The sequence below is a fragment of the Micromys minutus genome (assembly GCF_963924665.1).
Source record: "Micromys minutus genome assembly, chromosome: 21".
Classification (NCBI taxonomy): Eukaryota; Metazoa; Chordata; class Mammalia; order Rodentia; family Muridae; genus Micromys; species Micromys minutus.
Window position 1 is genome coordinate 37,121,293 of NC_137956.1, and position 14,454 is coordinate 37,135,746.

Below are 14,454 nucleotides of genomic sequence, written 5' to 3' on the forward strand. Positions count from 1 at the left end.
CTGCGCCAGGGTCTTAAGATCAGATCAACAAGGGGCTTGCTTCTTTACTGGATGGATGGCCCAAGAGTAGATTGGCTGTGGCGAAGATGTGCTCAGAAGCTGCGGAGATTGAAGAGGCAGCCACAGAAGAGAGCCCAATGGTGGCAGGTTCTGGTCCGAATTGAAGAGGGAACTGGGCACAGAGCAACTGGCTAGATGGGAGCTCATAGCTCACCCAGATGGTAAGGGTGTTATGACAGCACAGGGCCTGTCACAGGATTGAACAACTAAGTTGTTGCTCTGGGTTTTATTTTGAGACAAGGTCTCATGTAATCAGGCCTCAAAGTTACTATATACCCAACCTTGAAGTCATCCTGCCTCTATCTCCCCAGTGCTGGGATGGCAGGAATAAGCCTCCATGCCTAGAGGACACAACACTGAAAATTGAATCCAGGGTCTTCTGCATGCTTGGCAAAGGCTCCCTTAATTGAGCTGCGTCGCTGACCCCGTTTTTGTTGTTTTGTTGAATCAGGGCCTTGCTTTGTGGGCCAGGATGGCTTCCAACTTTGTCAGATTCTCCTGCTTCTGTTTCAAATGCTTATATCCTGTACCAGAACACTTAATTAGCTCTTGGTTTTGTTTTTATTTGGAGCATTGTTCAAAGTCCTTGTTGGTTGTCATGTACACCATCTGAAAGGTTTAGCTCTCCGTCCTCTGTTCATTCAGAAAAGGACAGGAGAAAGACCACTGACCCAAATCGGCATGGCCAAATGTATTAAAGTAAGCAGGCAATGAAAGCAAGCTTGTCTTATTCTTGTATACAGGCTGCCTTCCCCTAAGACACTGAGAGGTCAGTTCTGGAAAGAAGAAAGGTATGACGTGTTTATAGCTCAGGGGTAGGGTGTTTCCAAATGGGAAAATTGGCGGTCAAAGTTGGTGAGCTCAGAGGAACAGAGCACAGGCATCACAAGTTAATCTTAAGGATCCCCTGAAACAGAGACGGGTCTGCAAGGTGGTCCTAAGGTAGTCATGACAACAGATAGACTTAACAACCTTTTTGAAACAAAGGTAGGGTCGCAGGATGGTTATAACTTTTTGAAACAACGACCTGGTTGCCATTTCCTGAAACAGGCAATACAAAACCATTGGTAGTTAAGGTTATAGGAGGGGCATAGCTCAATCCTTGAGAAACCGAGGTTTAATCGTAAACAGGAATGAGCCTAGTTGGTCTTTCCTATAAGGTGGCTCTTAAGCGTAAGGTGGAGGCAGGCTGGTTAGTCACCTGGAGTGCAGAGCTTAGTTCTACCTCCTTTGAAGCTCCTGAGACCTCACCTGAGGGATAGGGCTTGGCAGTCTCTCAGGCACACCAACCTGACCTCCTCACTCCACACCCTTCTCAGCTTGCCCCAGACTGGGTTAGGCTGGACCTGTGCCAGGCCCAGAGATGCCCGCCTGCAACTGGAGAAAGAACCGTTCTGGTTGTGTCTTTCCCAGCTGGACAGTAATAAGAAGGACAAAGTCCAGAATGATAAAGATGGAGGCGTGCCCAGGTGCTTCCTCATTTCCCTCCAGTCCCCGCTTAGCTGTAAGACGGGTGTGGTGAGTCTGGTACTTTGGAGGAAGCACTTGAGTCCAAAGTGGCACTGTGGGCAGGCCAAGATAAGGCCTGCCACCTTCTAAGGAGTAGCACCTATCAGCCAGAGGGAAGAGAGAGAAGGCCAGCACTGGTGCTGAGTGACTGTATTTGCCCTGGGCCTCACTTTCCTTATCTGGGCATTGGGATCATAATGCCTGCTGCCTTGCCTAGCTGTTTTTTGGAGCTGTTTGGGTAATGAGTAGTAGCTGAGCAGATGCAGACCAAACTGAGTTCTGGAGCAGACATGAGTTCTAAATTCAGCTCCGAATCTCAGCCGGCTATAGCCTTCACAGCCAGGGCTTGGTTTTCCTCATTGGCAACGTTGTCCCAGCTCCACTTGTCATTGGTCAGAGTGTCAGGGTGAAATCGTGACTGCAGAGGCTTATTGTTTAAACTGGGTGTCCAGCTCTTTGGGAGTTTCCTGTTTAATGTGTGGGTGGGAGGGTTAGGGGGCTAGGAGGCCCACCTACCAGGAAAGTAAAATAGGATGTTGTAAACAATCCCTGATAGAGAATCTGTATTACATCAACCGGAAGGAGAGAGATTCCAGCCACCAGGAAGGCTCCCCGAAGAGAAGCTGGAAGGGTGGGTCTACGTGTTGCTGGGAGACTGGTAGGTACAATCAGGAGTGGAGAGTCCCAGGCCTGTGGGAGGGGATCATGGCTAGTGAGTCAGCCTGAATAACTTGGCCACATGTGTACAACAGCCAGGAGCTGCGGCAAGAGGTTAAACCAGAGAGCCCTCAAATGAGCCACAGCATCAGAACCCAAAGGACCATTCACTACCAAGGTTCTCCTCAGAACATAGGTCTCTAGGCTATGCACCTTGATTTTTTTTTTTTTTTTTTTTTTTTTTCTTTTTGGAACCAGGAATCTGTATTTTAAACAGACCACCCTTCTGGTGCTGTGGGTGTTGGGTCCACGTGTTGGGATAGGCCACTCCAGTGGTTCATGTTTAAGACCTCGAAGGACAAAGTTAAATCTAAGAATTATTAATCCTAGTGCTGCTGCATTACAGCTTCTTGAGTAGAGGCTCCACTTCCTCAGCATCTTTGTGAAGTGGGAGTGGCCTCAGCTGCCCTGGGTTTACTTGCCTTGCTTTGTACCCAGGTGGGCTCTGTGCTGGTCTAGCTTCCATCTTCTCCTTTGCTGCTGCTTCTGGTCTAAGTCCTTCAGTCTCACTCTTCCCCTCTCCAAGGATCCTTCCCTCCCCTCCCTCCGCCGCACTCCCTCCTCCTCCTCCAACCCCTCCTGAACGTCAGTATAAACTGCTCTTATCCTTTGTTCTGGCCCTGAGCTTGGGTGTCCAAACCGCTGGAGTTCAAGCAAGGTCAGCCCTCATTCTGGAAATGACGCCGAGACATTTCTACTTCTCAGCTAGTCTGCGTCACCGCCACAGTCAAGGGCTGCTGCCTATCACACCAGGCCAGCGGTCAAGGCAGAAAGAAAATGTCAAGCCTTGCCCCAAAGTCCTCTCCTTACTCTGGGCCCCACAAGCTGTTTTCAGCAGCCCCCCTACATGACAAGCTTGCTTACCAATCTTACTGATTACCACTCTTTCAGCCTCAGTTTCCCCTCAAGGAGACCCTGGTAGACAGGGGACAGTGCTGCCTAGCTGGCTCAGCGTCCTGCATTCAATTCCCAAAAATGCAAAACTAAAGTAAAAAGAAAAACACAGCTGTCCAGCCCAGGTTGCTTCTGTTTTCCTGTAGCCTTGAACCAGAGGGGCATCTCATACCACGGCCCACATGTGCAGTGGTTGGCGAGGGCTGCCTGGCAGCTCAGCTCTGCCCTGAAGAGCGCCTGGAGGCACTGACTTCAGGTTCACAGTGTCAGGACTCAGGAGCCACTATGTGCGAGAGGTTAGGGGCCCAGGAGAGCGGGAAGAGCAAGGCACCTGCTTCGCCTTGCCCCTGCCTTTGGAATGACTTCAGGCCCTAGCTGACCTGGGGCAGGGGACATAGTGTAGACCCTGACTTCTGTTCACGAAGCTGAGGGCGGGATTAGGGGCTCCAGCTCGAGAAAAGCTGTAACAGGTCCTCAGACCAGAGCATACAGACTCCGTGATGGAAGCGCCTTCAGGATGTAAAGCCCAGCTCACAGGCAGCACCACCTGCCAAAACTAAAACAAAGGCCTAATCCATCAAAATCCACAGTTATGGGAAAGTCTCAAAATGTACTAATCTTGCTTTTTTTTTTTTTTTTTTTGCTTCTACAGTTTTGCTTACTGTTCTTGTTAACTGGGGCGTGTCATTCAAAGCTCACATCAAGAAAGACTCACCAAGAAAGAAAGTTACGCACTGGGATCCCGAATACCTGGAGTAGTCCTGACAGGCTAATCACCCCTTTCTATACCCCATCAAAGAACAAGGCTTTAAATGCTTCCAGAGGGACATCTGGATTGGGGTCCTCACAGGACTGCCCACCTCCCACATGGTCCTAGAGATAAGATGTCGGGAGGGCCCTAGGGGTTCCCAGAATCTAACCCTTCAGCCACACACCACAGATTATGGCCTAGATATCTGTTTGGCTCAGGTTGTATTTTGTTTTGATTTTGTTTTTAGTTTACTTTTAGAGAAGCTATGTAACATGTGTTTGTTTGTTTGTTTTCGCTTAAAAAGGAGTGCTAGGCTAACAAGCCGGCTCAGCAGATTAAGGGGCTTGTGGCAGAACCTGATAACCCTAGGAGTCCCATGGTAGAAGAGAATCAACTCCCGAAAGTTGTCTTTTTTTTTTTTTTTTTGCACCTACAGAGTGGTATTCAGTTAACAGAACAACAGTTATCTTCGTATAAGCTGCATCAGAGACAACTGAAGAAAAAAATAAAATAAAACCAAAAGAAAAAAAATGGAAAAAAACAAACAAACCCCAAAACAAAAACAAAACAATCAAACCACTGTCCCCATATATAACTAATTTGTGCTGTGCACCAACGAGCTTTAAATTTCAGTGCCGATTGACAACCCCAGACTGTACCAGGCAGGGTTGGTGGCTATGGAAAATACCACCAGGACAGGGCTATCTAAAGACACATTCAGTAGTGTGTTAACTATAAAAGAACAACACTGTATAGTTTAAAAACAAATCTTACATAACCTTACACTTCAGTTTTTCTCTTTGAAAGGAGTGAGTTGTGTACATGGGGGTTAAATGCTTTGTAGACAAGAAAAAGAACTATGCTAGAACCAACTTATTCATCATCTTCTTCCTCTTCTTCATCCTCCTCCTCATCTTCCTCTTTTTTCTTTTCTTGACCATCCCCCCTTTCGCTGCATCAGGTTTTCCTTTAGCTCTGTGGGCAGCAATATTCTTCGTACTTCTCCTTCAGCTTGGCGGCCTTCTCACAGGGCTGCTTGTCATCTGTGGCAGTGTTGTTCCACATCTTCCCTAGTTTCTTTGCGACATCACCAATGGATTAGCCAGGATGCTGACCTTGGATTCTTGGGCAGTACTCAGAACAGAACAAGAAGGCCAGAGGAGGCCTCTTGGGTGCATTGAGGTCCTTGAACTTCTTTTTGGTCTCCCCTTTGGGGGGAGGCGGTGTAGGTTTTAATTTCTCTTTCATAACGAGCCTTGTCAGCCTTTGCCATATCTTCAGATTTCCCCTTTTCTTTAGCAGACATGGTCTCCCACCTCTCTGAGCACTTCTTGGAGAACTCTGAGAAGTTGCCAGAAGCATCCGGGTGCTTCTTCTTGTGCTCCTCCCGGCAGGTTTGCACAAAGAATGCCTATGAGGACATTTTGCCTCTCGGCTTCTTAGGATCTCCTTTGCCCATGTTTAGTTGGTTTTCCCCCACAAGGCACAGAGTCACCCGGTGCCCATCCGGCTCTCGCTTGGCCCAGTGCTGTCTCTGTGGAGCTCAATGGACTGCAGTGAGAGCCAGGATGCAGAGTCCTAACTCTCTCTGCTCTGTAACCACAAGTTGTCTTCTGACACCCCCCCCACACACACACATACACATACACACACACATGCATTCAAACTCATGGTAAATGAACAAAAATGTAATTTATAGAACCCATGCCTGAAGTGGAAACTTGAGGGTTCTATGGAAAGTCGGTTGGATGGTGTTTTGCTGGGACACTCACGGGAAGGAACATTTCATTGAAGGAGACACTGGTGTGAAAGGCTAAGGCTGATTCCTGAAGGAATGTTTCCCTGAAGCAGACACAGGACAGGGTCTGTGAGCAAACAGAGCAGACATGGAGTTCTGCTAAAGCAAGCACATGAAAGGACATGTGACGTATTCTTTGCTAACAACACGCATGTATTGGTCCTCCTTATATTGTGAAGTCGAGCTGCATTTGTTAGGACTCCATAGAGAGAAACCACACTAAAAAAAAAAACTTCCGGTGGTGTCCTGCTTCTGCGACTGATTGGATACACGTGCTGAGACAGGACCCGTGCTGCGGCCAGGCACGTGGAGGGCCTGATGTTTGGAGGGTATAAGTACGACTGGACGGACAGCGATGGAGACAGCTTCGCTTGCTGGTACAGCTAGCTGTGTAACATTTGTGGATCTCAAGTCTTTGCTGATCTTTGCTTCCCTGAGAGAAGCACAGCTGAGAACTTCTGCTGTTCCTCCGGGTCCCTCCTGTTGACTCAAGCTTGGGGCCTGGCTCTCTGCTAGGTCATACCACCACTGTTATCTCAGCATGGGTCTTGCCTCAGCACCTGCATCCAATCACCTCGAGTTCACAGAAGCAGCGAGAAACTGCAGCACACCACCAGAAGTTGTTTTTTAGTGAATTTCTCTCTCTATGGAGTCCCAACAAATGCATGTCAACTACGCAATGTAAAGCAGACTGATACATGTGTTATACCCAGTTTGAGAGAACCCCAGGAGACTTCCAGGGACCACAACACTGATGTAAGAACACAGGAGTCTTTTTTATTCGAGTTCCAACAAGGGACACAAGCCTCCTTACTCTGCAGGTTAGGAATGTGATGCTCCGTCTAGGGGCTCAGGGTTTATATATTGGGAATGCACAATCTGGGGCTTTCGAGCCTTGGTATTACATGATTGGGTAAAGAATGCTATCCTTCAAACTGATAAAGTCTGTTCAGACAGCAAGGAGAAGCCATACATCTGAAAAGGGACCTTTTTGACCTGGGAAGGACGAACGCATTCCGTTATCAGTGACCAGTGCATTCTTACAAGCTGGCCACAGCAGTCTGGGAACGCTTGGTTATCTCTTTCCCATAGTTTAAGAGTGGGGGCCTTATCACTTCAAGGACATTAATTTTCTGTCTCCTTCAAAGACAGGAGACAGCTGCATGGAGCGGGTAGTGCTGGCTGTTTAACTTGGGTGGTGCTTGGAGCTGACACTTAGGGGAGTGCTGAACAGGGCTAACACGGAGGAGAACTCTAAACTCAGCACCAGGGCTAATGAGGAGCTGGCTGCCTTTTGTCTCTTCTCATGTTTGTTAGCAAAGAATCCTTTATCACTAATGTGAGTTCCTTTGGCTCAATGATGTGTAAGTGAAAAACAGTCAACAAAACTGTCAAATCTGTCAACTTTTTTTCCCTTTTCTAAATCATCCTCAGAACGCAGAAACTTGCCTGTCTCTGCCCCAGCTCTCCAAGTGCTGGGGTTAAAGATAAGCACCTCCGTAGCCTGCTTTTTTTGAGACAGGTGTTGCTATGGTGTGTGTGTACTCGCTTGTGTGTGTGTGTGTGTGTGTGTATGTGTGCGCGTGTATGTGTGTGTGCAGGTATGTATGTGTGAGAAAGAGAGTTTGAGAGAGACAGAGAGACTGTGTGTGTGTGAGAGACAGAGACAGAGAGACAGTGTGTGTATGTTTGTGTGTGTGTGTGTGAGAGAGAGAGGGTGGGGGTGAGCCTATTAGACAAAGGTGGAAAACAGATGTATGTCAGAGATGAGAAGGTGGCACAGTCCCAACCAGCTGTAGCCAGATTTCCACTGTTAGTCAGCCACTGGCTGCAACAGCCTGAGAAATCTTCCAGAGACCTCTACTCCCCAAAAGCCTGAAAGAGAGAAAGAGACTCTTGATTTTGATAAGGAAAACAGTTTCAGCATTCACCAGTTAGATGAAGGAGAAAGTTTGATGTTGTTTTGTGTGCTGTTTTAACATAGCTTTAAATAGAAAGTTGGTAGGAAAACAGTGCTGAGGTGGGGGTTGAGGGGGCACTGGGGTGGGAGAGAATGAGACACATCCAAGCATGGGTATGAACCTTTTGGGAATAGTGTCTAACCATCTTAGTAGAAGCCATATATTTGATTGGGAGCTCTTAAAAGTCCCTCCCAAATGGTTGCTAAAAAACTAATTCTTTTCTTTCTTTGTTTTCTTCTTTTTATTTTATCTTTTGTTTATTTATGTAGCCCTGGCTAATACTGGAACTCTCTGTGTAGACCAAGTTGGCCTTGAACTCAGAGACCCATCTGCCTCTGCCTCCCCAGTGCAGAGATTAAAGGTGTAAGCCACCACATATGACTTTTTCTTCTTCTTTTTCTTCTTCTTCTTCTTTTTTTTTTTTTTTTGAGACAAGGTCTCACTGTGTAGCTTTGGCTGCCTTAGAATTCACTATGTAGACCAGGCTGGTCCCAAACTCCCCAAGACCTACATGCCTCTGAGTTCAAAGGTATTCGGAAGCTTACCAGACTCCTTGATCAATGAGAGGGTAGGCTGGGACTAGAGGTGCCTAGGACAGGGTTACGATCTGATAAGATAAAAGCAGAGAGTCACAAGAGCCTCACAAGGTGTTAAGACCTGTTGTTTACTGTAAGTAGAAACTTGTGAGATTTCTAGAAAATAGGTTTGCAGCAGGCAGAAAGAAGTAAAGCCATGTATACACCCAACTCGGCATTTTTATTTAAAATCTTTGTGTGAAAGGAGTCTTGTCTCTGTGTAGGCAACCTTCATAGAAAAATGCCATCAGTTATATTGAAATTCTTACGTGTTTTAGGAGAAGGCATACATATCAAGGCATGCACGTGGAGGCTGGGAGAGACAACATTCAGGAATTGGTTCCCTCCTTCTACCCTGTGAATTCTAGAGCCCGAACTCAGATCATCAGGGGCAGCAAGTGTCTTTACCTGATGAGCTAACTCATCAGCCCTGTGCTAGACTTTGGCCAGATTCTGGGCCTACCACCTCCCTCCCCTTCCCCTTAATTTCCCTCTTTGTCCAATGCAATGAGATTATCACCCACAACTAGAGCCTTGGTCTATGATGCTGTAGGCATCTAAAGAGCTATGCTATATTTTTTCTGTGAAAAAAGAGGGACCCTGGAGCAAAAAGAGAAGTGAGCAAAGGCTATAGTGTAATGTGGCAGACACCTTTAATTCCAGCCTTCAGGAGGCGAAGGCAAACAGATTGCTGTGAGATCAGGCCAGGTTGAGCTCCAGGCCAGCCAGTACTACCTAAAACTGTCTCGGAGTGGGGGGAGAGTGAGGGAGCGAGGAAGGAAGGGAAGGAGGGAGGGAGGGAGGGAGGGAGAGATTAGGAGCTCAGAAGGGAAGTAGATATATTGGTGTGTACGGTCAGGGAGGACAGTTGGACAGTTGCTAAAAATGCAGTTAGCAAATATGTTAGTGTTTGGCCAGATGCTGTGACTATTGCTAACTTCAGGTTCCCCTCAAAGAAACTGTACAGGACAATGCCGCAATTACTCCCAGGATAGATAACTTATATACAGCCAGCAAGAAGGGAGTACAGCTAATTCTTAGTCTCTGCCTTTAAGACCAGTTTTCCCAAACAAGAGAGAAGCTGCAAGGAGCCATGCTGTGGCTGCACAGAGGTCACTGGATCCCAGGATCACTCCGTAGCCAGGACTCCTTCCAGATCCCACACACTTGGAGACACCACCCATTCCCCATCTGTGTATGGTCAAGGGTTCTGGGTTTCTTCCCCGTCTTGGAAGTCTCTGGAAGGAGACAGGCTCTTTTGCTCCATACCACAAAACTTTCCTCCAATGACAGGAAACTGGAGCCTCCTCTTTCTGCCTCTTTGCCTAGGTCGGACATCTCCATCCCTTTAGAGTTCTTACAGCAGAGGGCTGACAGTCACATCCTGTCACAGACATGAGAGAGCCAGGCAGGAGTGTGTTTGGAGCCTGACCTGCATATGCACCTATTCAGTTATCTATATTCCCTCCTCCAGCCTCAAGCAGTCAACAGATGCCCTGAGATTCAATTTCCTCACACACAAAAAGTGAGTTATGTAATAATGGTCAAATATTCCATGTCAACTCAGCTTTGCTGTTGGGCCCACTGTTTAAACACTAGTCTAGATGTGTCTGTAACACCTGTGACCAGCTGATTTTGTTTATTTGCTTTGCTTTGTTTTTGAGATAGGGCTTCTCTATATCGTTCTGTCTGTCCTGGAACTTGCTCTGTAAACCAGGCTGTCCTTGAACTTGGAGATCTACCTGTCTCTGGATTAAAGGTGTGCACCACCAATTCCTCAATGCACAGCTGATTTTAAATGAAGGAGATCGTCCTGGATAAGGGGGTTGGGCTCCTGGAGCAAACAGGTTTCTTGGAGTAAGTCTTGCATCACAAGATGAGAGGCAGAAGTCTGGCCAAGGCATCCAGCCCAACCACGCTTCTATTTGTCAGTCTCTGAAATCACTCCAGTCCATCTCTCCCTTTCCCTTCCTCCTACCAGTTCCCATTTCTCAGGAGACTCCTCACTGATACTGTCTTTACACAAGACTGATGTGAGGGCTCAGTGGGACAAAGCCTTTCTAGGCTCAACTGCAGCAAGAGCAGCAGGCTGGAAGTGTCAGTTGTTGGGTCCAGAAAACAAAATAGAGAATTAAGAAATCGACACCCCCCCACTTGATTTACTTATTTTTAGTTTATGTACATTATTGTTTTCCCTGCGTCTATGTCTGTGTGAGGATATTGAATGCCCTGGAGCTGAAGTTACAGGTGGTCATGAGCTACCATGTGGGTGCTGGGGATTGAACCCAGGTCCTCTGCAAGAACAGTCAGTTCTCTTAATTGCTGAGCCATCTCTGCAGCCCAGAAAATGGCTGAAGCTTCAGCACTGCCATCAGGATTCCAGCCAGAGCTGCACTCTCTACCTTGTCACCCATCTCCTTACAAGCTATCTCTCTTTCCAGGACTTGCAGTTGGGTTCAGTGAAAGCCCTTGAGTCCTGATGGGGGAAATACGACCAGAAATCCTACTGCCACTCCTGGTACTGAGCTAACAGATTATTAGGCAAGACCAGAAGGGGGTCGTGGTATACCAGCACTTAATTGCTCCAGAATTGTCTTGTGGCTTTGAGGTTTAGATTAGAAGCAACGAAGGAGTGGCAGCCAGGAAGCTTTGCCCAGGAGGTCTCTGCAGCATGAGGAAGCTAAGATCTTCGAAACACAGACCTGGGATCTGCATGGCAGAAAGCCTTTGGGGCCGAAGGGCAGTGGAGGAGCTGGAAGGCCCTAGTCCTCCAGCCCTCAGAGTTTCTGAATGTGGTGTTCTTGGTGGTGCTCCTGAGGGGTGGCGAGGTACTTCTTCAGAGTTCTAGCTCTGTTCCTTATTCTCAGTCCTTTCCCCAGCTCCTCCTTGGTACTTGCCTGCTTTTGGATTGGAATGATTTCAGGCACTGGGGGATCATGGGACTTGGGCACAAAGACCAGATGGGCACAAGTAGCCCTGGAACGGAGAGAGGGCAGTTCAGTGGGTAAAGACACTTGCCACGCAGGCTCAGTGACCCGATCCTCAGAACCCACTTGAAGGAGAAGGAGAGAACCAACTCCCCAAACTTGTCTTCTGACTGTCACACATGCCTGCACACCTACACCATGCACACACACATACACATGCACACACACACAATAATATTTTTAAAAAACTTCAAGAAATAGTGATTGAGACCCTATAACAATAGATTACCAAAACAAAGCCCACTACTGTTAATATCTGGCTAGCATTTTTTTTTTTTTTTTTTGATACAGGATTTCTAGTTAAGATTTCCCTAGGTAGTGGAAGATGACATGGAACTCTGATCTTCAGACGCTATCTAAAAGCTGATTTATGCAGTACCAGGAATGAACTCAGGGCTTCTTCCTAATAATCGAACTCTCTACCAACTGAGTCATATCCCCAGAGGGATGATAAATGCTTTAATCAATTACCCATTTATTTATTTAATCGTATGTATACGTATGAATGTGTGTGTGCATGTATATGCAGCTCCTGTGTGTCTGGTGTCCTCAGATGCCCTGGAACTGGAGTTACAGTTGGTTCTAACCTATCATGTAGGTTCTGGGAGCCAAACCCAGGTCCTCTGCAAGAGCAGATAGTGTTCTTAATCTGGGGAGATGAAGCAATCTCCCCAGATCCTGGATGGTAAATTCTTTTTGTAAAGGTGCCCTTAGGTGGTTTGCAGGGATAATCTGGGAATGAATTATCAAGAAAATCAGCCCACAGGCTAAGGGCTGGGTTGTGGCCCCACAGTTTTATCACCACAGGACCTGCTGAAAACCTTGGGGTGGGGAGCTGGTCATTCCATTCCCGTGGGTTCTCTTCAGAGCCATGGTGGGAAGCTTGACACAGCTTCTAGGGACAGGATGAAATTGCCTGAAGTCACCTCAGGAAGTCAGACTATTCAAAAAAACCAAAACCAAAACAAAACAAGATGGTGGAAAAAGGTAGATCTAGTGGGATGGGCTGATAGTGGGGTGGGGAGTGGGCTGGTAGTGGGTTGGGGGTGGGCTGATAGTGGGGTTGGGGGTGGGCTGATTGGAGGATGGGCTGATAGTAGGACAGGCTCAGGCCCTTTCAGCTTCTAGCACCCAGCACAAACAATGGTTTAATTTCAGGGTCCTGTCGAGAGATGGGTCTTGTTCTGTTGGATGGGAAGACAACTATGTAGCCTTGGGATTCAACCTTGTACAAGGCAGGCCTTGGGACTCTGCAGAGTAACTATGTTAGACCCAGTCATGGGGGACCTACCAGTGGGAGGGGACTGCTCCACATTTACTTAACCTCCAGAGTCCATCCGGCTTGGTGCAGTGGCCTGGTTGTGACACTAGCTCTGTGCTTCCCCACAGCTAACGGCCTCAGCCCCAGGTTCCTCTTTTGCTCTCCCACACAGAGATCTGTTGAGCCATGCTTTCATTACCCTGACCTGGGGGTACAACAAACTGGTGTACCCACCCACCCCAGGACGCTCTACAAGTGCTCATTGAATGAATAAATGAATGTCTGGATGAATGCAGTACATAAATGAATGAGGATTACATGTGGATGAAGTCCCTAGGTCCCTGAGTCTTTGGACATATTGTGTCAGCAAAGAAGTCAATGTGAAAAGCTAAAAGCCAATGGCTGGTCAGTGAGGGGCCTGAAGAGAAGCTGGGGAACAGAGCTGAGATCATTTACCAGGTACCCAGTTGCTAGGACACCCTCAAGAGTCTGCCCTGAAAGGTTTCGTAAGTGACCAGGTCTGGATACCCTGCCACCACATGCCACCCAGGTATGTAGGCTCATCCAAGTTTCCCGGTGTGCCCACAGCAGCAGCAACAGCACCTTTGCTATACTTGACCCTGGGTCAGGCCTGCTCTAACTCTCGGCCTGTTCAGCAAATTGTGGATATGAAAGCAATAGAAACCCCTTGGAATGAATTTAGGGTAGAGGTTTGGAGACTGACCACGGCACATGTGGCAGATCTTCACCTCAGACCCTGACATCCCCTGTAGACCCTTCTCCCATACTCTTCTCTGGCCATGCAGGGTCACCATGGAGCAACTGAGGTATTGTTCAAAGAGCAGCTGAGGTCACTCAGCACCAGGTGCAGTATGGGAGCCAGAAGCCACAAGTCTAACACTCTGAATTGGCCTTTTTCTCTATGACTAGATGGCCACGGCGTGATCTTGAATGTTCTATGGCCAGGGAAGTGTGTTATATAAGTCCCTTCATATTGGGTAACTGCATTTCAGAAACTTTTCCCACAGTCTACCTGTGTTTTACCAGGCAGAAAATCCTGGCCAGCTCCAAAGTGACAATTCAGGTTTGAAAGATCTTATGGTCAGTTTCCTGCTTAGGATAACCTTCGGATTACATTCTCAGGCGCTGTCCCGGATGGCTCTTGATTACATGTCCAGACTCAGGCCACACGTACTCAGAGACACAAACACCTATCACTTAGGTCCACGTTCCTAAGCCCTTGCTTACAGGGAGGACATCACAAACACCAGCTTTCTGAAGTAGTCACAGTGTCACATCCTTACAAATGATGATTTGAGCCCCAGGATAGTCATAGAATGCCATGGTTTGTATGTCACTTTGGCTGAAATGAACAGGGTCACAATCTTATACTGTTTCACCTCTACCTTGTTGTTCCCCAAAGTCTGCTGGGATGTTGTCAACTGCATTCTCAATGAATTCAGGGGAATCATGAGACCTGCCTGTCATCCTCCTGTGACCTCTTCAGTAGCTCCCTGCTCAGAGCTGTCCTGATGGCTCTCAATACTCCTAAAAAGTCTAAACTGCCCAGCATGTGGGCTCTGGGATAGTATGATCAAACTGAATGACCATAACAAACCCCTTTCTTTCTGGGTCTCAATTCTCCACCCGCCAACGGGAATGGGAAGGCTCTAGTCTCTTCTAGCTCTTCTGAAAAGGGCACTTCCAATTCTTTGGCTACTCTGGCATTCCCTAAGTGTCTACTCCAATGCCATTCCCCACAGCCTGTTGCTAATGAAGGTCCCTGCAAGGTATTCTTGGAAGCAAGGACAATCCAGCCATCCCTGAGGCCTTGGAGATGCTGCTGAGGCAGGTCTGGTGTGCAGTTGCCTCCAGGTCTGGAAGAGTGATTCTCCAGCTTGCTGAGCTGGCCCCTGGTACCCATCTAAAGCTTCTGTAAAT